Here is a 25,642-nt window from a genome sequence, read left to right as displayed (position 1 = left end):
ATGTGGATAGGGGGGTGCTCCCTCTGCTGTTTCCTGAAGTCCACGATCATCTCCTTTGTTTTGTTGACGTTGAGTGTGAGGTTATTTTCCTGACACCACACTCCGAGGGCCCTCACCTCCTCCCTGTAGACCGTCTCGTCGTTGTTGGTAATCAAGCCTACCACTGTAGTGTTGTCTGCAAACTTGATGATTGAGTTGGAGGCGTGCATGGCCACGCAGTCGTAGGTGAACAGGGAGTACAGGAGAGGGTTCAGAACGCACCCTTGTGGGGCCCCAGTGTTGAGGATCAGCGGGGTGGAGATGTTGTTACGTACCCTCACCACCTGGGGGCGGCCCGTCAGGAAGTCCAGTACCCAGTTGCATAGGGCGGGGTCGAGAACCAGGGTCTCGAGCTTGTTGACGAGTTTGGAGGGTACTATGGTGTTAAATGCTGAGCTGTAGTCGATGAACAGCATTCTCACATAGGTATTCCTCTTGTCCAGATGGGTTAGGGCAATGTGCAGTGTGGTTGCGATTGCATCATCTGTGGACCTATTGGGGCGGTAAGCAATTTGGAGTGGGTCTAGGGTGTCAGGTAGGGTGGAGGTGATATGGTCCTTGACTAGTCTCTAAAAGCACTTCATGATGATTGAAGTGAGTGCTACGGGGCGGTAGTGGTTTAGCTCAGTTACCTTAGCTTTCTTGGGAACAGGAACAATGGTGGCCCTCTTGAAGCATGTGGGAACAGCAGACTGGGATAGGGATTAATTGAATATGTCCGTAAACTCACCAGCCAGCTGGTCTGCGCATGCTCTGAGGACGCGGCTGGGGATGCCGTCTGGGCCTGGAGCCTTGCGAGGGTTAACACGTTTAAATGTTTTACTCAGTGAAGGCTGCAGTGAAGGAGAGTCCGCATGTTTTGGTAGTGGGCCGTGTCAGTGGCACTGTATTGTCCTCAAAGCGAGCAAAGAAGTTGTTTAGTCTGTCTGGGAGCAAGACATCCTGGTCCGTGACGCGGCTGGTTTTCTTTTTGTAATCTGTGATTGACTGTAGACCCTGCCACATACCTCTTGTGTCTGAGCCGTTGAATTGCAACTCTACTTTGTCTCTATACTGACGCTTAGCTTGTTAAATTGCCTTGCGGAGGGAATAGCTACACTGTTTGTATTCGGTCATGTTTCCGGTGACCTTGCCCTGATTAAAAGCAGTGGTTCGCGCTTGCCATCAATCCATGGTTTCTTGTTGGGGAATGTTTTAATAGTTGCTGTGGGTATGACATCGTCAATGCACTTGCTAATGAACTCGCTCACCGAATCAGCGTATTCATCAATGTTGTTGTTTGACGCAATGCGGAACATATCCACGTGATCGAAGCAATCTTGAAGCGTTGAATCAGATTGGTCGGACCAGCGTTGAACAGACCTGAGAGCGGGAGCTTCCTGTTTTAGTTTCTGTCTATAAACTGGAAGCAACAAAATGGAGTCGTGGCTAGCTTTTCCGAAAGGAGGGTCGGGGAGGGCCTTATATGTGTCGCGGAAGTGAGAATAACAGTGATCCAGGATTTTACCAGCCCTGGTAGCACAATTGATATGCTGATAGAATTTAGGGAGTCTTGTTTTCAGATTAGCCTTGTTAAAATCCCCAGCTACAATGACTGCAGCCTCAGGATATGTGGTTTCCAGTTTACATAGAGTCAAATAAAGTTCATTCAGGGCCATCGATGTGTCTGCTTGGGGGGGGATATATATACGGCTGTGATTATAATCGAAGAGAATTCCCTTGGTAGATAATGCGGTCGACATTTGATTGTGAGGAATTCTAAGTCAGGTGAACAGAAGGACTTGAGTTCCTGTATGTTGTTATGATCACACCATGTCTCGTTAATCATAAGGCATAGCCCCCCGCCGCTCTTCTTACCAGAAAGATGTTTGTTTCTGTCGGCGCGATCCGTGAAGAAACCAGCTGGCTGTACCGACTCCGATAGCGTGTCTTGAGTGAGCCATGTTTCCGTGAAGCAAAGAATGTTACAGTCTCTGATGTCTCTCTGGAATTCTACCCTTGCTCGGATTTCATCAACCTTGTTGTCAAGAGACTGGACATTGACGAATAGTATGCTCGGGAGCGGTGCGCGATGTGCCCGACCTTGGAGCCTGATTAGAAGACCGCTTCGTCTGCCCCTTTTACGGCGTTGTTGTATTGGTTCACCGGATGGGATCCGATCCATTGTCCCGGGATAGTCATATTCCTGGCCGTAATGATGGTGAGTTGATGTTGCTCTTATATCCAGTAGTTCCTCCCGACTGTATGTAATAAAACTTAAGATTACCTGGGGTACCAATGTAATAAATATAATAATAATAAAATAATAATAAAATAAATACTGCATAGTTTCCTAGGAACGCAAAGCGAGGCGGCCATCTCTGTCGGCGCCGGAAGAAACTACATAGTAGTACAGAGGCCCATTATCAGCAACCATCACTCCTGTGTTCCAAAGGCACGTTGTGTTAGCTAATCCATGTTCATCATTTTAAAAGGCTAACTGATCATTAGAAAACCGTTTTGCAATTATGTTAGCACAGCTGAAAACTGTTGTCCTGAAAATAAACTGTCATTCAATAAAACTGGCCTTTTTTTAGACTACAGTCTCAAAATGGCCAGAAACAAAGACATTTCTTCTGAAACTCTTCAGTCTATTCTTGTTCCGAGAAATGAAGGCTATTCCATGCGAGAAATTGCCAAGAAACTGAAGAGCTCGTACAACTATGTGTACTACTCCCTTCACAGAACACTGCTAACTGGCTCTTTCCAGAATAGAAAGAGGAGTGGGAGGCCCCGGTGCACAACTGAGAAAGAGGACAAGTACATTAGAGTGTCTAGTTTGAGAAACAAATGCCTCACGAGTCCTCAACTGGCAGTTTCATTAAAAGGTACCCGCTAAACACCAGTCTCAACAGTGAAGAGGCGACTCCGGGATGCTGGCCTTCTAGGCAGAGTTGCAAAGTAAAAGCCATGTCTCAGACTGGTCAATAACAAGAAAAGATTAAGATGGGCAAAAGAACACAGACACTGGACAGAGGAAGATTGGAAAAAGTGTTATGGACAGACAAATCTAAGTTTGAGGTGTTCGGATCACAAAGAAGAATATTTGTGAGACACAGTAAAAATGAAAAGATACTGAAGGAGTAGTTGACAACATCTCTCAAGCATGGTGGAGGCAATGTGATGGTCTGGGTGTGCTTTGGTGGTGGTAAAGCGGGAGAGTTGTACAGGGTAAAAGATCTTGAAGAAGGAAGGCTATCACTCTCTTTTGCAACGCCATGCCATACCCTGTGGACGGCGCTTCATTGGAGCCAATTTCCTCCTACAACAGGACAATGACCCAAAGCACAGCTCTAAACTATGCAAGAACTATTTAGGGAAGAAGCAGTGAGCTGGTATTCTGTCCGTAATGGAGTGGCCAGCACAGTCACCAGATCTCAACCCTATTGAGCTGTTGTGGGAGCAGCTTGACTGTATGGTACGTAAGAAGTGCCCATAAAGTCAATCCAACTTGTGGGAGATGCTTCAGGAAGCGTGGGGTGAAATCTGAAGGACACAATTATTATTATTATTTCAATAAAAAATATATTATTTCTAACCTTGTCAACGTCTTGACTATATTTCCTATTCACTTTGCAACTCATTTCATGTATGTTTTCATGGAAATCAAGGACATTTCTAAGTGACCCCAAAATGTTGAACGGTAGTGTATATACATGTTTGTTTTGGGCTTTGTCCCCGTCATGTTCATGACGTACACTATTTTGGGTAGTGAAATAAAAAATAACTATTTCGTATTCCTGCGCCTGTCTCCTATCAACGTGACAATAAAGAATTAAAAAACGTAATAAAAAGGTTACCATTGGCTCATAATACCTTATAAAAGCCTAACTACTTATTTTGCAAATTAGGTGAATCTTGGCCCATTCCTCCTGACAGAGCTGGTGTAACTGAGTCAGGTTTATGGGCCTCCTTGCTCACACATGCTTTTTCAGTTCTGCAGACATTTCTCCAAAAAGTACGATCTTTGTCCCCATTGGCAGTTGCAAACCGTAGTCTGGCTTTTGTATGGCGGTTTTGGAGCAGTGGCTTCTTCCTTGCTGAGCGGCCTTTCAGGTTGTGTCGATACAGGACTTGTTTTACTGTGGTTATAGATACTTCTGTACCTGTTTCCTCCAGCATCTTCACAAGGTCCTTTGCTGTTGTTTTGGGATTATTTTGCACTTTTCGCACCAAAGTACGTTTGTCTATAGGAGACAGAACGTGTCTCCTTCCTGAGTGGTATGACGGCTGTGTGGTCCCATGGTGTTTATACTTGCGTACTATTGTCTGTACATATGAACGCGGTACCTTCAGGCGTTTGGAAATTGCTCCCAAGGATGAACCAAACTTGTGAAGGTCTACAATTCTTTTCTGAGGTCTTGGCTAATTTCTTTTGATTTTCCATGATGTTAAATCAAAGAGGCACTGGGTTTGTAGGTAGGCCTTGAAATACATCCACAGGTACACCTCCAATTGACTAACATTATGTCAATTAGCATATCAGAAGCTTCTAAGTCCATGACATAATTTTCTGGAATTTTCCAAGCTGTTCAAAGGCACAGTGAACTTAGTGCATGTAAACTTCTGACCCACTGGAATTGTGATACAGTGAATTATATGTGAAATAATCTGTCTGTAAACAATTGTTGGAAAAATTATTTGTGTCATGCACAAAGTAGATGTCCTAACCGACTTGCCAAAACTATAGTTTGTTAACAAAACATTTGTGGAGTGGTTGAAAAATGATTTGTAATGACTCCAACCTAAGTGTATGTAAACTTCCGACTTCAACTGTCAATGTTGCAGCGAAGTCACAGATAGAACAATGAGACAGGTATTTCACCTGATGTACAAATGTGAAGCATCCACTTGGAGTTTCCACTGGCCAGCAGTGGGAGAAGATTCATTTTGTCCAACATTCTGCACATTTTCTCATCGATGAAACATTTGATCTCAATATAGTTTTCTGTTCCCAAAACTAGAATCTGTTATGAACAGAGTGGACTAAGTTTTGTAGACTTTACCCTTTGCAAAAGTTTAAAAAAAGGCATTCCCTTACGGAAATATGCAGATGTATGCTAGAACGTGCAAATAAGATATCGCTAGCTCGTGCTGGGCTCTGCCCACCTCTTTGCTTGTTCTGCCCACTAGGACTCATTTGTTCCCATTGGAAATAACAGGCTGTGGTCTATCTTGGTTTAATTATAATTATTTTCTACATTGTAGAATAAAAGTGAAGACATCAAAACCATGAGATAACACATATGGAATAATGTATTAACCAAAAAAGTGTTAAACAAATAAAAATATATTTGAGATTTGAGATTATTCCAAGTAGCCACCCTTTGCCTTGATGACAGATTTGCACACTCTTGGCATTCTGTCAACCAGCTTCATGAGGTAGTCACCTGGAATGCATTTCAATTAATAAGTGTGCCTTGTTAAAAGTTAATTTGTGTAATTTCCTTCCTTCATTTGAGCTAATCAGTTGTGTTGTGACAAGGTAGGGGTTGGTATACAGAATATAAACCTATTTGGTAAAAGACCCAAGTCCATATTATTGCAAGAACAGCTCAAGTAAGCAAAGAGAAATGACAGTCCATCATTACTTTAAGACATGAAGGTCAGTCAATACGGAAACTTTCAAGAACTTTTAAAGTTTCTTCAAGTCACTTGCAAAAACCTTCAAGCGCTATGATGAAACTGGCTCTCATGAGGACCGCCACAGGAAAGGAAGACCCAGAGTTACCTCTGCTGCAGACGATAAGTTCATTAGAGTTAACTGCACCTCAGACTGCAGCCCAAATAAATGCTTCACAGAGTTCAAGTAACAGACACATCTCAACATCAACCGCTCGGAGTCTGTGTCAATCAGGCCTTCATGGTTAAAGAATGCTGCAAAGAAAGAAACCACTACTAAAGGACACCAATAAGAAGAAGAGACTTGCTTGGACCAAGAACCACGGGTGATGGACATCAGAACGGTGGAAATAGGTCCTTTGATGTAATGAGTCCAAATGTGAGATTTTTGGTTCCAACCACTGTGTCTTTGTGAGACGAAGAGTAGGTGAACGGATGATCTCTGCATGTGTGGTTTCCACCATGAAGCATGGAGGAGGAGGTGTGATGGTGCTTTGCTGGTGACACTGTCAGTGATTTATTTAGAATTCAAGGCACACTTAATCAGCATGGCAACCACAGCATTCTGCAGCAATACGCCATCCCATCTGGTTTGCGCTTAGTGGGACTATCAGTTGTTTTTCAACAGGACAATGACCCAACACACCTCCAGGCTGTGTAAGGGATATTTGACCAAGAAGGAGAGTGATGGAGTGCTGCATCAGATGACCTGGCCTCCACAATCACCTGACCTCAACCCAATTGAGATGGTTTGGGATGAGTTGGAACGCAGAGTGAAGGAAAAGCAGCTAACAAGTGCTCAGCATATGTGGGAACTCCTTCAAGAATGTTGGAAAAGCATTCCAGGTGAAGCTGGTTGAGTGAATGCCAAGAGTGTGCAAAGCTGTCATCAAGGCGAAGGGTGGCATCTTTGAAAAATCTCAAATATAATATATATTTTGATTTGTTTAAATAGTAAATAGTAGTAAAAATAAAGAAAAACCCTTGAATGAGTAAGTGTGGCTAACCTTTTGACTAGTACTGTACATGTCAATTTCGACCATCCGACATTTGCCAGAATTGCCACGAACAATCTGCCCACAGACTTCTAAAGTAAACCACATGCGCGCGCACACACACACACACACACACACACACACACACACACACACACACACACACACACACACACACACACACACACACACACACACACACACACACACACACACACACACACACACACACACACACACACACAATCTAAAGTAAACATTGATGTCTGCTGAAAAAGCCAAAATTGTTGGCAGAGCCAAACTTCTCCCAGTTAAATATTATTCACAGGAATTCCCCTCAGTCCTGTGTATGTGTGCATGTGTGTGTGCGTGCGTGTTTCAGAGAAAAGTTCACGTCTACCAATTCACCCCTTGTTATAGTGGTTTCATTGACTCATGATCTGATTTTACTTGTTTATAAGGAACACTCTCTCTTTTAAAAAATAGGGCATTTGGCTCACCTAAGTGTATGTATGTACAGAAAAAGACATATAGAGGAAAGGGTTGTGAGCTTCAAAGAGAGGAAAACACAAAGGGCTACAAAGTTTCAGCAGAACTCTTTCCCCTGCTCTTACAAGACAGTTTCACATTTAGCCTTCTGAAAAAGGTGTTTTCACTCCCAGGCCTTGGCCTGTGTTTTGTTTAGTGGTAACCTAGCAATGAGCTGTTTCTGCTTATTTCTCTCTCCACCACCCCACAATGTGTGTGTGTGTGTTTGACTCTCACACATCTGCTTTGGATTGTGGAGGGGTTCAATTCTGACTGGGAAGGGAAAGGAAAAGGGATATCTAGTCAGTTGCACAACTGAATGCATTCAACAGAAATGTGTCTTCCGCATTTAACCCAACCCATCTGAATCAAGAGAGGACTGCACCCTGATCCCAGTGATTCCGTTACAGAGAGAGAGAGAGAGATGTGACTAGGACAGAAAGAAGGGAAGAAAGTGAATAATGAGAGAGGTGCTCGAAAGTCAAAACCACAACACTACAGAGACATCTGTTTGCACAGGAGAAATGGGTAGGGGAGAGAAGGGGGAAAATAGCAAAAATACACATTTTATTGTGCTATAAAGATTTGCAGTGTTTAATAACAAAGGTCTCATCCCTGCCTCCTGCAACAGAATTGGGTTTGGCTGTGGGAGAGTGAGAGAGAGAGTAGGGGGAGAGGAGGAGATCAGGAGAAGGATAGAGACAGAAGCCTTGTTTATACCTGGTGCTAACATGCATCCTTTGTCCTGATCTTATTCACATTCTGACTGTGCCTACTTTGTAGCTGTTGCATCTATCTACACATGGTAGTTCAATCAAGTGCAGCTTAACTGAATGAAAAACAAAGATGGAATGCAATATGACAATTTATGAAATAGTTTGGGGAATGGATTCTTCTCTGAGGGAAGATAATCGGAGCCAGATCGTATGATGGCAGGTAGACCTACACGGGGCTGCTGGCATCCAATCTCCCCCGGTGCGGGAAAGGAATTCCAGTGACAGGCCTTGAGGTTATTATAGCTGGTGGTGGTAGGGAGTTTGATGGTTGTTGAAAGCTGTTGTTGAAAAACAGCAAGTGAGAGAACATGGGTAAACTGACATATAAATACATCCTGAGATTAACGGCCATTGGTTGAGAGAGAGGAAGGTGATAATTGCAAGAGTGAGCCCATAGGTTGAACAGCAGGCGTGAGGAATGGGCATTATTGTGCCGTGCTTATAGGCTATGCAGTAACTAAGTGAATGACAATACGCACATGGCTAATATGATAAAAGGAGAAGAAACAAGACGCTATGCTGATGATACGTTTGTATTCATTCCCACTATGCCCATAGAATCTCTGGGGAAACAAGAGGCCAAGGTGTATGTCTCATGATTAACAACTCATGGTCAAATAAAATAAAATAAAATAGTATTTGTTACATGCTTCATAAACAACAGCTGTGGACTAACAGTGAAATGCTTATTTACAAGCCTTTCCCAACAATGCAGAGAGAAATAATAGAGAAGTGAAAACGTAATAATAAAAGCAATAATAGATACACAATGAGTAACGATAACATGGCTATATACAAGGTACATGTGGATGTGCAGGGGTACGAGGTAATTGAGGTAGATATGTATATAACTAGGAATAAAGTCACAGATAATAAACAGTAGCAGCAGCATATGTGATGAGCAAAAAAATAATTGTGCAAAAACTAACTATTTAGCAGTATTATGGCTTTGGGGTGGAAGTACCTCAGGGTCCTTTTGGTTCCAGACTTAGTCTTTAAGGACTCACATATGAGGCCATGTGGTAAATACATGCTATATCAAATAAAAGTTGATTTGTCACATGCACAGGATACAGTAGGTGTAAACGGTACAGTGATAGTACTTGCAAACTTGCATATAGCAATATCAAAAACAGAAAGTGTCCAGATAAAAAATATTGTATATACATTTTTTCGTTATTTGATGACGCTTACCTGACACACTAAATTGATGGGTCTAAATTGATGGGTCATGTGAAGGAAATGCTATAACCAACCCCCCAGCCACATCTAGCTAAGTGGAAGGGTCACTATTGTCTAGACATGTACACATATTCATGAAATAGAATCGATGGCCGTAATCACCTCCAGACACACCTGCTAATTTGACGGATCATGTAATAAGCCACCTGAAGTGGAGTCTTTTTGTTTAGACATGTAGCTAGCTAAATATGGAACTGGCATAACCCTAACTTATACTAAAACCAATAAAAACCTTGTCAATGCTGTAGTATGAATCTAGGTTCAAACTAGGTTCAATGTTAACTAGCTAACATTAGGCTATAACTAGCAATGCAAATGTATTTCTGATTCAAATAATATTACTACACAGATCATACACGTAACGTTAGCTAGCGAGCCAGCAAGCTAATGTTTGCTAGCTAACTAACAGTATGCTTTAACTTGCAATAAAAATGACTTTTCTGACCAAATTAGAAGTGTATATCTGGAAAATGTAGCTAGACTCTTACCCCTTATACATGGATGAACGCTTTACAGCAGACTGGAACATTTAACTCCCTTTTGTTTGTTGCTACATCTTGTGTCAAGTCACTCGGGTTCACACTGACAGTGGTGTGTGCAGAAAGTAGCCCATCCCTTTTTCCTACTGATCTGTCGATAGCACCTGCTAAATCCAGGGCATCAATGTTGTTGATAAAAGTAGCTAAACTTTTGTAGTTCTCGATGGCTAACATTATATCTTTAAAAAATGGTGCGGTAGAAAGGACTGTCAACACATACTGAATAGCTCACGTTATAGACAGAAGCATGCTACATGGCAGACCAATCCAAACTCATCTCTTGCCATGTCCAGCCCATTTATTATCTCAGCCAATCATGGCTAGTGGGAAGGTTCCTGACTTTTTCCATGGCTAAACCAACTAGGCTCATAATTGAACAATATATTTTTATTTATGGATGGAATGCAAGTTTGTTATTATTTAGGCACATGAAAATTCACATGTTCCTGGAGGCATTTCTGCCCCAAAAAAAACACATTTTGATAGAAAAACATTTTCACGTTCAAATGCTGCTCCTGTGATGTAGTGACGTGCGACATACGCCTAGTTTCGTGAAACGAGTCACATATATTATAGTTATGAAGTAAAACGGTTGCTTTGTGTATATCTTGTTTCATTTCTATTGTCCTGGTCGGAAGACGTTTCAGTGAAGTCCATAAGTCAATAGGGCTAACTGGCTAGCCACAAAGAATTGGTAGCTACCCACGAAAAATGTACAGCTACCTTGCATAATATTAGGTTTGGGTCATTTTTGCTGGCTAGCTAGATTATTACGATTCACATATCTAGCTGATAATTATGAAGTAAAACGTTTGCTTTGTGTTTATCTTGTTTCGTCTATTGTTGCCGTTGTCCTGGTGGAAGTAGGTTCAGTGAAATGACAGGAGAAAAGGAACAGAGTAGGAAAGAGGGGAGAAGAGGAAGGGAGGGAGGGAGGAGAGGAGGAGGAGAGAGGGTCAGCGCATGGAAAGAGAGAGGTCCATTAAAATAGTGGAGCGTCGGTCGACATCTGCAGAACAGCCCAGTAAACCCACTGAACCCTCTCCCTCTTTCTCCCTCTCCCTCCCTCTCTCTCTCTCCACACCTTGCTTACATGTGTCAGAGAGCTGCCAAAGCCAAAGCTGTGTTTATATACGCCCATCTTCCTCTTCCTTCGCAACCCCCCCCCTCCCCATCTGTCTCATATGGCTTAGCTTCGGCTCATCACAGACATTACTGGAGAGTCTGTCTGCATTCCCCTTAACCTCTACAACAGCTGTGTTTGTTTGTGTGTGTGTGTGTGTGTGTGTGTGTGTGTGTGTGTGTGTGTGTGTGTGTGTGTGTGTGTGTGTGTGTGTGTGTGTGGCAGGAGGCTGATTTTTCTATGACAAAATCTGGTCATTTTACCCTTGTTCCCTCTAGACCTCTATAGCCACCCCAAATACACCCACCACACACACTCACACACACGTCTGGCATTGTCAAACTAGAGGCCAGTTGGTGTTTTCCTAGTGCTCAGCAGCCCAGTGTTCCATTACCACAACAACAACCAATCACCTAGGTGTGTGTGTGGCAGGAGGCTGATTTTTCTATGACAAAATCTGGTCATTTTACCCTTGTTCCCTCTAGACCTCTATAGCCACCCCAAATACACCCACCACACACACTCACACACACGTCTGGCATTGTCAAACTAGAGGCCAGTTGGTGTTTTCCTAGTGCTCAGCAGCCCAGTGTTCCATTACCACAACAACAACCAATCACCTAGGTGTGTATGTGGCTATAGAGGTCAACAAGGTGAGAGTCCAACCAGGAGTCAGTGTTGACAGTTGAGTTTGTGGTTGCTAACCTGGGGTGTAATCATTAGTCCAAACCGTTGCAAACAGCTCCGTTTTGCAGCTAAAATGAGAATTTTTATTGGATACATTTAGGTAGCCCCCCACAGCATCCGGCAGCTTACTGCACCAGACCAAACACACAGGCAGTGGCATGGGTTAAATTGCTCTGTGACGGATCATTTTATCCATCTCTCCAGCGTGACAGCGTAGGGTGTGGAGTAAGGGGAGAGAGATTCTCCATCAATCTTTTCATTAGATACGTGGACAAATGAGACTCTCCATGGGACAGCCCCTGCCTCTACTTCACCCATCTCACCCCTCCCTCTAGTTCATCCATCTCACCCCTCCCTCTAATTCATCCATCTCACCCCTCCCTCTCTCCATCCTTTCATTTCATCCCCTAGAGAGCGTGAGGAGAGGAGAGATGCTTTCAATCAATAAGCTAAATGGACAATATCCCTTTTACAGGACACACAGACGATTACCATGAAATCTCACTTATTTTTTCCCAGGAGCGCGCACACACACACACACACACACACACACACACACACACACACACACAGTCTTGGGCCTTTATAAGAGCTGTAATTTCCAGTAATCTATTAGCATTAATTCATTAGCTAGAGCTACAGCAACGGTACCAAGCTGCCATGTGCTTTCCTGGAAACCTCTGTTCCCTTATCACTCTGATCCGATCTGATGGAAAACAAACCAGGCCCGAAAAGTGAGGTTAAAGGAATATAGGGCTTTCTAAGTATTTCCCCGCTAAGTGTTACTGGATGTTGATTTGTGACTGAGAACACTGAAATCAGTTATATACAGTAAACACTCAGCCTCTTTTACTTCCCTGACCCACTCAGGTCTCCACTCCCCCCCGACCTACTCAATGCTCCCCCTCTCTCCCTTCTCCTCACCCTCATCAAAATCAATGCTACAGGACTGTTTTAATCACGTGGACTGGAATATTTCGAGCTCTCGAGTGGAGCAGCGGTCTAAGGCACTGCATGTCAGTGTTAGAGGAGTTAGTACAGACCCTGGTTGGATCGCAACCGGCCATGATCGGGAGTCCCATAGGTTGGCGCACAATTGGCTCAGCGTCGTCGGGTTAGGGGAGGGTTTGGCCGGGTAAGGCCGTCACTGTAAAATATGAATTTGTTCTTAACTGACTTGCCTAGTTAAATGAAGCTTAAAATATGTTCCGAGTCGCCTCCAATAATAACATCAACAAGTACACAGACTCAGTCAGGAAATGCAGAGAGAGTGTTATCCCAACAGTGACTATTCACACATATCCCGACCAGAAACTGTGGATAAATGGCAACATATGCTCAAAACTGAGAGCGCGGACGACCGCGCCTGGTATCCGTGGATATGGATGAATACAAGAAGACCGGCTACAACCTCCAGAAATCCAGCAATGATTAAAAAAATACAGTACAGGGACAAAATGGAATCACAATTCAAGGACTATCAACGATCATGGATTATAAAGGGAAAGCTAGCTGTGTGGCGAACACTGATGCCTCTCTCTCAGGTGAGCTAAACACTTTTAATGTTCGCTTTGAGATTAACAACATTGATCCTCCTACGAGGGCCCCCGCTGTACAAGAGGACACAAAGGTAATCTTCTGTCATCATAAAATTCTTCACCAGACGGTCTGTGTGGGTAGACCATTTCTGATTGTCAGTGATGTGTATGCCAAGGAACATGAAGCTTTACACCATCTACACTGCAGCCCCGTAGATGTGGATAGGGGCGTGCTCCCTCTGCTGTTTCCTGAAGTCCACGATAAGCTCTTTTGTTTTCTTGACATTGAGGAAGAAGTTATTTTCCTGGCACCACTCCGCCAGGGCCTTTACCTCCTCCCTGTTGGCTGTCTTGTCTTTGTTGGTAATCCGGCCTCCAACTGTTGTGTCGTCTGCAAACTTGATGATTGAGTTGTAGGCGTGAGTAGCCACACAGTCATGGGTGAACAAGAAGTACAGGAGTGTCTGAGCATGCACCCTTGTAGAGCCCTTGTGTTGAGGATCAGTGAAGTGTAGTTGTTGTTTCACCACCTGGGGGCAGCCCGTCAGGAAGTCCAGTAGCCAGTTGCAAAGGGTGGGGTTCAGACCCAGGGCCCCAAGCTTAATTATGAGCTTGGAGGGTACTATGGTGTTAAAAGCTGCGCTAAAGTCAATGAACAGCATTCTTACATAGGTATTCCTCTTGTCCAGATGGGATAGGGCAGTGTGCAGTGTGATGGTGATTGCATCGTCTGTGGATCTATTGGGGCGGTATGCAAATCGAAGTGGGTCTAGGGTGCAAGGTAGTGGTGACATGATCATTAAGTAGCCTCTCAAAGCACTTCATGATGCCAGAAGTGAGTGCTACGGGCGATAGTCATTTAGTTGAGTTACCTTTGCTTTCTTGGGTACAGGAACAATGGTGGACATCTTGAAGCAATTGGGGACAGCAGACTGGGATAGGGAGAGATTGAATATGTCCATAAACACATCAGCCAGCTGGTCTGCACATGCCCTGAGGACGCGGCTAGGGATGCTGGGCCGGCAGCCTTGCAAGGGTTAACACGCTTAAATGTATTACTCACGTCAGCCACAGAGAACGAGAGCCCACAGTCCTTGGGAGCGGGCAGTGTTGGTGGCACTGTGCTATCCTCAAAGTGTGCAAAGGTGTTTAGCTTGTCTGGGAGAAAGACGTCGGTGTCTGCAACTTGGCTGGTTTTCCGTTTGTAATCCGTGATTGTCTGTAGACCCTGTCACATGTCTGAGCCGTTGAATTGCGACTCCACTTTGTCTCTGTACTGACGTTTTTCCTGTTTGATTGCCTTACGGAGGGAATAACTTCACTGTTTGTATTCAACCATATTCCCCGCTTTCAATTTTGCACGAATGCTGCCATCTATCCACGGTTTCTGGTTTGGGCAGGTTTTAATAGTCACAGTGGGAACAACATCCCCTATACACTTCCTGATGAACTCAGTCACTTTGTGACAATCTTGAAGCATGGATTCGGATTGGTCAGACCAGCGTTGAATAGACCTTACCATGGGTACTTCCTGTTTGAGTTTCTGCCTTTTGGAAGGGAGGAGCAAAATGGAGTCGTGATCTGATTTGCCAAAGGGAGGGCGGTTGAGGGCCTTGTAAATGGATGGGTTTATTGGTGTTAAAATACACCAGTTATGCTATTTTGTACCACCAGGCTTCTGATGTCATGCAACCTATCGTTTTTGTTATTCTTTTCTATAGCGACAATGACAAGTTTGGTGTCGGACAACAATATAATTTTCATGATGCCACTACATCTGTCTACAGACATGTCGATAGACGTAGTATAAACCAGCCTTTAGTCTTTAAATATTTGGTTGTTTACTACACTATAGTAGAGGTCGACCGATTAATCGGAATGACCGATTAATCAGGGCCAATTTCAAGTTTTCATAACAATTGGAAATTGGTATTTTTGGACACCGATTTGGCCAATTATTATTATTATTTTTTAATTATCATTATTTAATCTTTATTTAACTGGGCAAGTCAGTTAAGTGCGTTAACTGCCTCGTTCAGGAGCAGAACGACAGATTTTCACCTTGTCAGCTCGGGGGATCTAATCTTGCAACCTTACAGTTAACTAGGCCAACGCTATAACCACCTGCCTCTCGTTCACTCCACAAGGAGTTCGCCTGTTACGCGAATGCAGTAAGCCAAGGTAAGTTGCTAGCTAGCATTAAACTTATCTTATAAAAAACAATCAATCAATCATAATCACTAGTTATGACTAACTACACATGGTTGATGATATTACTAGTTTATCTAGCGTGTCCTGCGTTGCATATAATCTGACTGAGCATACAAGCATACAAGTATCTGACTGAGCGGTGGTAGGCAGCAGCAGGCTCGTAAGCATTCATTCAAACAGCACTTTCGTGCGTTTTGCCAGCAGCTCTTCACTGTGCTTCAAGCATTGCGCTGTTTATGACTTCAAGCCTATCAACTCCCGAGATTAGGCTTGTGTAACCGATGTGAAATGGCTAGCTAGTTAGCGGGGTGCGCGCTAATAGCGTTTCAAACTTCACTCGCTCTGAAACTTGGAGTGGTTGTTCCCCTTGCTCTGCATGGGTAACGCTGCATCAAGGGTGGCTGTTGTCTTTGTGTTCCTGGTTCGAGCCCAGGGAGGAGAGAGGAGAGGGACAGAAGCTATACTGTTACACTGGCAATACTAAAGTGCCAACAACACACACTACAAAATAGATCACATTAAGTAAAAGCCAATTTCAAGAAGTGTTTCTTGTACATCCAATAGTCAAAGGTTAATTGAATACAAATGGTATATAGGGAAATAGTCCCATAATTCCTATAATAACCTCAACCTAAAACTTCTTATCTGGGAATATTGAAGATGTTTTTAACTCATGTTAAAAGGAACCACCAGCTTTCATATGTTCTCATGTTCTGAGCAAGGAACTTAAACGTTAGCTTTTTTACATGGCACATATTGCACTTTTACTTTCTTCTCCAACACTTTGTTTTTTGCATTATTTAAACCAAATTGAACATGTTTCATTATTTATTTGAGGCTAAATTTGATTTTATTTATGTATTGTATTATAAGTTCAAATAAGTGTTCATTCAGTATTGTTGTAATTGTCATTATTACAAAAAAAAATAAAAAATTGTCTGATTAATCGGTATCGGCTTTTTTGGTGGGTATAATCGATATCGGTATCATAATCGGTTGACCTCTACACTATAGTACTCACTCTGTATAGCACATGGCCTCATGTGAATCCTTAAAAAGATGGGTGGGGCTAAGTCTTTAGAGGATTTGAACGATGCTGAATGCGTGTAGACAAAGAAGAGCTCTCCAGTAGGTGTACCAAAACATTCAAGGACCATTTTCTCAAAAGTGGGGTTAAAAGTTTCAAAGCAGAATAACTTTCCCATTGTTCCTCAACTGTAGTGTATGATACACCAGTTTCTAGCTCTGAGTCTCTACTTTTATCCAATGTAAAAAACACCATATCAAATGTTGCTACGTAAGACTGAATCGAGCCGGTCGGTCACATATTCAATTTGTTTTGTGTAAGCCACGACCGTTCGCTAACGTTAGCGAACAGTCTGAGAAGGTAGTGTGCGGCGAATGTAAGTGTCTGTTTCGGGTCTAAACTGCCCCTACAAATAATAGTGTGGTCATGTAGGCTTTCTATTAGATGTAGTAGAAGCAGCAAAGTCATTTGCAGTTTGATTACTGCCACAGACAATACCACAGTAATCCCCCAAAAAAGTATGTTTGACTTTTCACCGTAACATTTTGGAACGTTCATTCAAATTGTTCAACTGTAAATGTAACTAAGTAAAATGTTTGCCGCAAACAGAACCCTTGCTGAACTCACCTCTGGTATGGCAACTGCACCGCCCTCAACCGCAAGGCTCTACAGAGGGTGATGCAGAATACATCACTGAGGGTGAGCTCCCTGCCCTCCAGGACATTTACACCAAGCTGTGTCTGAGGAAGGCCCGGAAGATCGTCAAGGAAATCAACGAAATGTTCACTCTATTACCATTTGGGAAACAGTACCGAAGCATCGGGTCTCGGGCCAACAGGCTCTGAGACAGCTTCTACTACCAGGCAATCAAACTGCTGAACAGCTAACCTCTGACTCTCCACACATCCATCCCTTACACACAAGCACACACACACAGACACACAGAAACACACACACACACACACACACACATTACTGCATATTATTCAACTGTCCAACCAAGACACTATCTACTTTCCACTATATGCTATATGTGTAAACATTTGACATAACACACTCATAATATACTTTGTATCCTATTGTGTACATACCAATAATATTACTATGCAAACTATCTTCTTACTTACTTATTTTCTTTTTGACTTTTGATTATTATTGTTATTGATATTGTACTGCACTGTTGAGGGAGCTCGCAAGTAAACATTTCACTGTACCTTTTGTACCTGCTGTAAACTATGTCCTTGACAAATACAATTTGATTTGTCTAGTCTCCTGTATTAGCACTGTCTCCTATGTTATTCTTTCAGCACTGTGTATGTGTGTGTGCGTGTGCGTAGTGTGTGAGTGCCTGCGTATGTGTGTGCGCACGTGTTCATACGTCTGTGTGTGTTTGAGCACATGTAATAATAATAAATTGCATTTGCAGAGCACTTTTCATTTAGACACATAAATCACAAAGCTCTTTATATTGAGAGCAACTATTAAAAGAAATAAGCTAAAAGGCAAAAAAAAAACATTAGGCGAGAAACTTGAAGATAGCTAGCGGCCGACAACTATACAAGATACACTAAATAATAAAGGAGGCGACAAGGACTAAACACTAGACCTTGAAAGTAACGTATAATTTAAAATAAATACAAATAATTTAACTGGGCAAGTCAGTTAAGAACATATTTTGATTTACAATGACAGCCTACCAGGGAACAGTGGCTTAACTGATGAAGGCAGCTTGTCTGTCGAAACGTTGGACATGACATTTTTGCATCTGAGCTCCTAGAGGGTGCGGCTCTCCTTTATTTTTTAAGTGTTCCACTCCGCTGGCCATCACCTCGCCTAAATAGGTCTGCGTTTCTTTCGGCTCTAGATTAAACAGTGGGTTAACTTCTTGCTCCTACTTGAGACGTCTGCGTCTCAAGTAGGCACCTGGAAATGCAAATGCGCTACGCTAAATGCTAAATGTACTCGTTAAAACTCAAACGTTCATTAAAATATACATGTAGGGTATTGAATTAAAGCTACACTCGTTGTGAATCTAGCCAACAAGTCAGATTTTTTAAATGCTTTTCGGCGAAAGCATGAGAAGCTATTATCTGATAGCATGCAACACCCCAAAATGCCTGAAGGCGACGTAAACAAAAGAATTAGCGTAGCCGGCGCTACACAAAAACGCAGAAATAAAATATAAAACATTCATTACCTTTGATGATATTCTTTGTTGGCACTCCTATATGTCCCATAAACATCACAAATTGGTTTTTTTCCCGATTAAATCCGTCCATGAATGCCCAAAATATCCATTTGTATGGCCTGTCTGCATCACGAAAAAAGCTCTCTTGCAACACGCAACGTCATGTTTAAAAATTATATAAGTTGCCTATATTCTTTGACAAAAAACTTCAACCTACTTTTATAACCCAACTTTAGGTATTTGTAAACGTTAATAAGCAATCAAATTGATCACTGGGCGATCTGTATTCAATAGCAGCTACAAAAGAAAACAGTGTCCATTTTTCAATCTTCCAAAAGCGATTGAGGTAGGCTGGATGGAATCAAGGATCTATTCGTAATGTCTCAATGGATTTTTGTCAATGAAAATGACGTTTTTGGCTGTAGGAATTGCATCCGTCTCCATATTAAATTTGGTTTCCTTTAAATAATCCATGAAAGGGGCGCATGGATACTTTTTTCAGATTTCAGTGACCAGTTTTTCTTGCGCTTTTCGATGAAACACACGCTCTGTTATAGTCACAGCCGTGATTTAACCAGTTTTAGAAACACAGAGTGTTTTCTATCCACACATACTAATCATATGCATATACTATATTCCTGGCATGAGTAGCAGGACGCTGAAAAGTTGCGCGATTTTTAACAGAATTTTCGAAAAAGGAGGGGGTAGGATAAAGAGGTTAACTGCCTTGTTCAGGGGCAGAATGACAGATTTTTACCTTGTCAGCTCGGGGATTCGATCCAGCAACCTTTCGGTTAGTGGCCCAATGCTCTAGGCTACCTGGCACCCCCAGTATAAGACCAACAACACACACTACAAAATAGATCACATTAAGCAAAAGCCAATTTCAAGAAGTGTTTCTTGAGCTCAGACTTAAAGGCAGTGGTGGTCTGTGCATGTGAGAGGTGGGGGGAACTCATTCCAGAGCCGGGGGCCGAGACAGCAGAATGCTCGCTCACCCATTGTTTTCAGGCGCATCTTTGGGACTGCAAGGAGTCTTTGATCATTTGACCGGAGTGAACGTGAAGACGGTTTGGGGCTAAGGGAGTTCACTGAGATATAGGGGACCAGAGGCATTGAGGGTTTTGAAGACAAACTATTGGATTTGAAAATATTTTTATTTATTTATATTAATTTTACCCACCTTTTTTCTCCCCAATTTCATGGTATCCAATTGGTAGTAATTACAGTCTTGTCTCATCGCTGCAACTCCCGTACAGACTCGGGAGAGGCAAAGGTCGAAACACAACCCAACCAAGCCACACTGCTTCTTGACACAATGCACATCCAACCCGGAAGCCAGCCGCACCAACGTGTCGGAGGAAACCCCGTACACCTGGCGACCTGGTCAGCGTGCACTGCCTGTGGATGCTTTTTGAGGGGAGACCACCAAGTAGGGCATTGCAGTAATTGAGTCGGGAGGTGACGAGGGAGTTGACCAGCTTTCCCAGATCAGGTTTGGAGAGAATTGCCTGCCTGCGTGCATATGTGTGTGTTCGCGCCACATTTCTGTGTCTGCATGTTAGACTGGCACCCGCGGCCCTAGCAGCTGTCTGTCTGTGCCGTGGTTCCGTGTCACCCCCCCAAAGCTAACAGGGTTTACCAATGGGCCTAGGAGAGGTTAGAGGGACTACAGGGGTTAAAGATGGCTAAGAGAGGGGCTTAAGCACCTGGAGAGTAAAGGACAGACAGTCTCACTGGACATCATAGGGGTGTTTTAGGCTTTGATCATTTATATTTCTGGTTATAAGAGTGGTGTCAACAGCTGGCGTATAGAGAGAGAGAGGGCAGATATGGAAGAGGTGGGTCACTGACGCTAGAGTCTAGGAGGAAACAGGAGGGGTGAAGGTAGAGAGAGAGGTGGGAGAGGAGAGGTTAAGGAAACCCCCTCACTGACAGGGGTGTGTGAGTGCGTCAGCCTGAACTTCACAGCTCATTGCTAGAGTCTGGCCCGGCAGCCAAGCTCAGAACAGTTCAACACCACAAATTTCTCACATACACTCTCGCAGGGGTTCATCCACGCTTCCATGGACAAATATCTTGCACATGTTTATATATTTTTTTTCTCATGGGTCAGCCACCTTATTGTCTATTTCTCTCATGGGTTCATCCACCTTATTGTCTATTTCTCTCATGGTTTTGGTATTTTATTAGGTTCCCCATTAGCTGTTGAGAAAGCAGCAGCTACTCTTCCTGGGGTCCACACAAAACATGAAACATGATATAATACAGAATATTAATAGACAAGAACAGGTCAAGACTAGAACTACATATATTTTAAAATGGCACACACAGCCTACATATCAATACACACTCACAAAATAACTAGGTCAAACAGGGGAGAGGCGTTGTGCTGTGAGGTGTTTCTTTATCTGTTTTTTTAAACCAGGTCTGCTGTTTGTTTAAGCAATATGAGATGGAAGGGAGTTCCATGCAATCATGGCTCTATATAATACTGTATGCTTTCTTGAATTTGTTATGGATTTCGGGACTGTGTAAGTGTCAGAGCTGTGTGTAAGTTCACTATGCAAACAATTTCGAATTTTCAACACATTAATGTTTCTTATAAAAAGAAGAAGTGATGCAGTCAGTCTCTCCTCAACTCTTAGCGAAGAGAGACTGGCATGTACAGTATTTATATTAGCACTCTGATTACAAGACCAAGACGTGCCACTCTGTTCTAGGCCAGCTGCAGCTTAACTAGGTCTTTCTTTGTAGCACTTGACCACGACTGGACAATAATCAAGATAAGAAAAAACTAGAGCCAGGAGTTGCTTTTTGGAGTGTGGTGTCTTTATTATGGACCTCTGCATTTTTACAGCCATTGAATCTATATGTTTTGACCATGACAGTTTACAATCAAAAGGTAACACCAAATAATTTTGTTTCCTCAACTTGTTCAACAGCCACACCATTCATTACCAGATTCCTCTGAGGTTTAGAGCATAGGGACTTATTTGTACCGAATACAATGCTCTTAGCTTTAGAGATGTTCAGGACCAGTTTATTACTGGCCACCCATTCCAAATCAGGCAGCAACTCTGTGTTAAGGGTTTCAGTGACTTCATTAACTGTGGTTTCTGATGCATATATGTTTGAATCATAAGCTTACATGGACACACAGGCTTTGTTCAATACCAGAGGCAGGTCCTTGGTAAAAAAAAATTAAAAAAAAGAGGGCCTAGAGAGCTGCCCTGCGGTACACCACATCCTACATGTTTGATATTAAAGAAGCTTCCATTAAAGAAAACCCTCTGAGTTCTATTAGATAGATAGCTCTGAATCTACAATATGGCAAAGGTTGAAAATCCATTCATCCAGCTTTTTGTCTCATACAAGTCTTCCATTTGGCAAGGGTTAGAAAGGTCCATGAATCTGTTTTCTTGCTTTCAGAAAACAGACACAACAGAAAGCATCCATTGAGTTTTCACTCTGTTTTCTGTCCTTCTTGTCCATAGCTGGAGTGTTTACATACATATTCAATCTCTCCTTAATCCAGTCTGTTGTCCCCACTTGCTTCAGTCTGATGTCCAACATTTTTCCTGTACCCAAGAAAGCCAAGGTAACTGAACTAAATGACTATCGACCTGTAGCACTCACGTCTGTTATTATGAAGTGATTTGAGATGCAAGATAAAGATATACAAAAGTATGTGGACACCCATTCAAATTAGTGGATTTGGCTATTTCAACCACACCCATTGCTGACACGTGTATAAAAATGATCACAGAGCCAGGGACTTTCAATGTGGCACCGTCATAGGATGTTAGTTCGTCAAATTTCTGCCCTGCTAGAGCTAGAGTGAACTGTAAGCTCTGTTATTGTGAAAGGGAAACATCTAGGCGCAACAACGGCTCAGCCTCAAAGTGGTAGGCCACACAAGCTCACAGAATGGGACTGCCAAGTGCTGAAGGGCATAGTGCGTAAATATTGTCTGTCCTCGGTTGCAACACCCACAACCGAGTTCCAAACTGCCTGCCTCTAGAAGTGACATCAGCACAATAACTGTTCGTTGAGAGCTTCATGAAATGGGTTACCATGGCCAAGCAGTTGTGGAGTTGTGTAAAGCACACCGCCATTGGACACTGGAGCCGTGGAAACGCGTTATCTGGAGTGATGAATCACGCTTCACTCTCTAGCAGTCTGACGGACAAATCTGGGTTTGGTGGCTGCCAGGAAAACGCTACCTGCCCCAATGCATTGTGCCAACTGTATAGTTTGGTGGAGGAGGAATAATGGTCTGGGACTGTTTTTCATGGTTCGAGCTAGGCCCCTAAGTTCCATTAAAGAGCTACCTTAATGCTGACATTCTAGACGATTCTGCGCATCCATCTGTGTGCAACAGTTTGGGGAAGGCCCTTTCCTGTTTCAGCATGACAATGCCCCGTGCACAAAGCGAGGTCCATACAGAAATGGTTTGTCGAGATTGGTGTGGAAGAACTTGACTGACCTGCACAGAGCCCTGACATCAACCCCATCAAATACCTTTGGGATGAATTGGAACATCAACTGTGAGCCAGGCCAAATCGCCCAACATCATTGCCAGACCTCACTAATGCTTGTTTGGCTGAAAGGAAGCGCGTCCCCGTAGCTATATTCTAACATCTAGTGGAAAGATTTCCCAGAAGAGCAGCGAACGGCCCATGATTTTGGAATGAGATGTTCGACGAGCAGGTGTCCACATACTCTTGTTCATGTAGTGTATCACCTTTACCTTACCGGACACCCTAGACCCACTAAAACTTCCATACTTCCCCCAACAGATCCAATCGGCCATGCACTGCACACTGCCCTATCCCATCTGGACAAGAGGAATACCTACAGTGCAGGTCTTATATACTGTAGAGCCACTGGTGATTCATCTCACAATCACATCCTTCTCCATATGTGCTATAGTGTGTATGTAACTGCGTTCAGAGGTTCATGTACAGTCCATTCGGAAAGTATTCAGACCCGTTTGCTTACAGCCTTATTCTAAAATTGATATAATTGTTTTTTCCCCTCATCAATACAATACCTCATAATGGCAAAGCAAAACATGTTTTTTAGAAATGTTCGCAAATGTATTAAAAATAAAAAACTGAAAAATCACATTTACATAAGTATTCAGGTCATTTCCTCAGTACTTTGATGAAGCACCTTTGGCAGCGATTACAGCCTCAAGTCTTCTTGAGTATGACGCTACGAGTTTCTCCCATTCTTCTCTGCAGATCCTCTCAAGCTCTGTCAGGTTGGACGGGGAGCGTCGCTGCACAGCTATTTTCAGGTCTCCCCAGAGATGTTTGATCGGGTTCAAGTCCGGGCTCTGGCTGGGCCACTCAAGGACATTCAGAGACTTGTCTCGAAGCCACTCCTATGTTGTCTTGGCTTTGTGCTTAGGGTCGTTGTCCTGTTGGAAGGTTAAACTTCGCCCCAGTCTGGAGGTCCTGAGCGCTGTGGAGCAGGTTTTCATCAAGTATCTCTCTGTACTTTGCTCCGTTCATCTTTCCCTTGATCCTGACTAGTCTCCCAGTCCCTGCCGCTGAAAAACATCTCCACAGCATGATGTTGCCACCACTATGCTTCACCGTTTCCTCCAGATGTGTCGCTTGGCATTCAGGCAAAATAGTTCCATCTTGGTTACATCAGACCAGAGAATATTGTTTGCCATGGTTTGAGAGTCTTTAGGTGCCATTTGGCAAAACTCCCAGCGGACTGTCATTTGCATTTTCCTGAGGAGTGGCTGCTGTCTGGCCACTCTACCAAAAAGGCACGATTGGTGGAGTGCTGCAGAGATGGTTGTTCTTCTGGAAGGTTCTCCCATCTCCACAGAGGAATTCTGGAGCTCTGTCAGTGACCATCGGGTTCTTGGTCACCTCCCTGACCAAGGCCCTTCTCCCCCGATTGCTCAGTTTGGCCGGGCGGCCATCTCTAGTGGTTCCAAATGTCTTCCAATTAAGAATGATGGAGACCGAGAACAAACTGTGACCACTGTGGTCTTGGGGCATCTTCAATGCTGCAGACATTTTTTCAGATCTGTGCCTCGACACAATCCTGTTTCAGACAATTCCTTCCACCTCATGGCTTGGTTTATGCTCTGACATACACGGTCAACTGTGGGACCTTATATAGACAGGTGTGTGCCTTCCAATTAATGTCCAATTAATTGAATCTACCACAGGTGGATACCAATCAAGTTGTAGAAAAATCTCAAGGATGATCAATGGAAACAGGATGAACCTGAGCTCAATTTTGAGTCTCATAGCAAAGGGTCTGAATACTTATGTAAGTAAGGTATTTCTTTTTTTTCACTTTGTCATTATGAGGTATTGTGTGTAGATTGATGTGGATTTTTTAAACTAAATCCATATTAGAATAAGGCTGCAACATAACAAAATGCCGGTGTACATAGTCATTGAACACTGGTCACTTAATATTGTTTACATACAGTTTTACACACTTCATATGTATATACTGTATTCTGGGCAAGGCTCATATTATATAAATACAACTGTACAGATCTTTTCTATTCATGAACTCACCATCATATACAGTACCAGTCAAAATTTTGGACACACCTACTCATTCAAGTGTTTTTATTTATTTTTACAATTTTCTACATTGTAGAGTAATAGTGAAGACATCAAAACTATGAAATAACACATATGGAATCATGTAGGAACCAAAAAAGTGCTAAACAAAACAAAATATATTTTACATTTTAGATTCTTCAAAGTAGGCACCCTTTACCTTGATGACAGCTTTGCACACTCTTGGCATTCTCTCAACTAGCTTCACCTGTAATGCTTTCATAACAGTCGTGAAGGAGATCCGACATATGCTGAGCACTTGTTAGCTGCTTTTCCTTCACTCTGCAGTCCAACTCATCTCAAACCATCTCAATTGGGTTGAGGTCGGGTGATTGTGGAGGCCAAGTCATCTGAAGCAGCACTCCATCACTCTCCTTCTTGGTTAAATAGCCCTTACACAGCCTGGAGGTGTTTTGGATCATTGTCCTGTTAAAAAACAAATGATAGTCCCACTAAGCCCAAACCAGATGGGATGGCGTA

Source organism: Oncorhynchus clarkii, chromosome 4 (assembly GCF_045791955.1).
Source record: "Oncorhynchus clarkii lewisi isolate Uvic-CL-2024 chromosome 4, UVic_Ocla_1.0, whole genome shotgun sequence".
Lineage (NCBI taxonomy): Eukaryota > Metazoa > Chordata > Actinopteri > Salmoniformes > Salmonidae > Oncorhynchus > Oncorhynchus clarkii.
The sequence above is the reverse complement of the archived record's forward strand: the minus strand, read 5'-3'. Positions refer to the sequence as shown.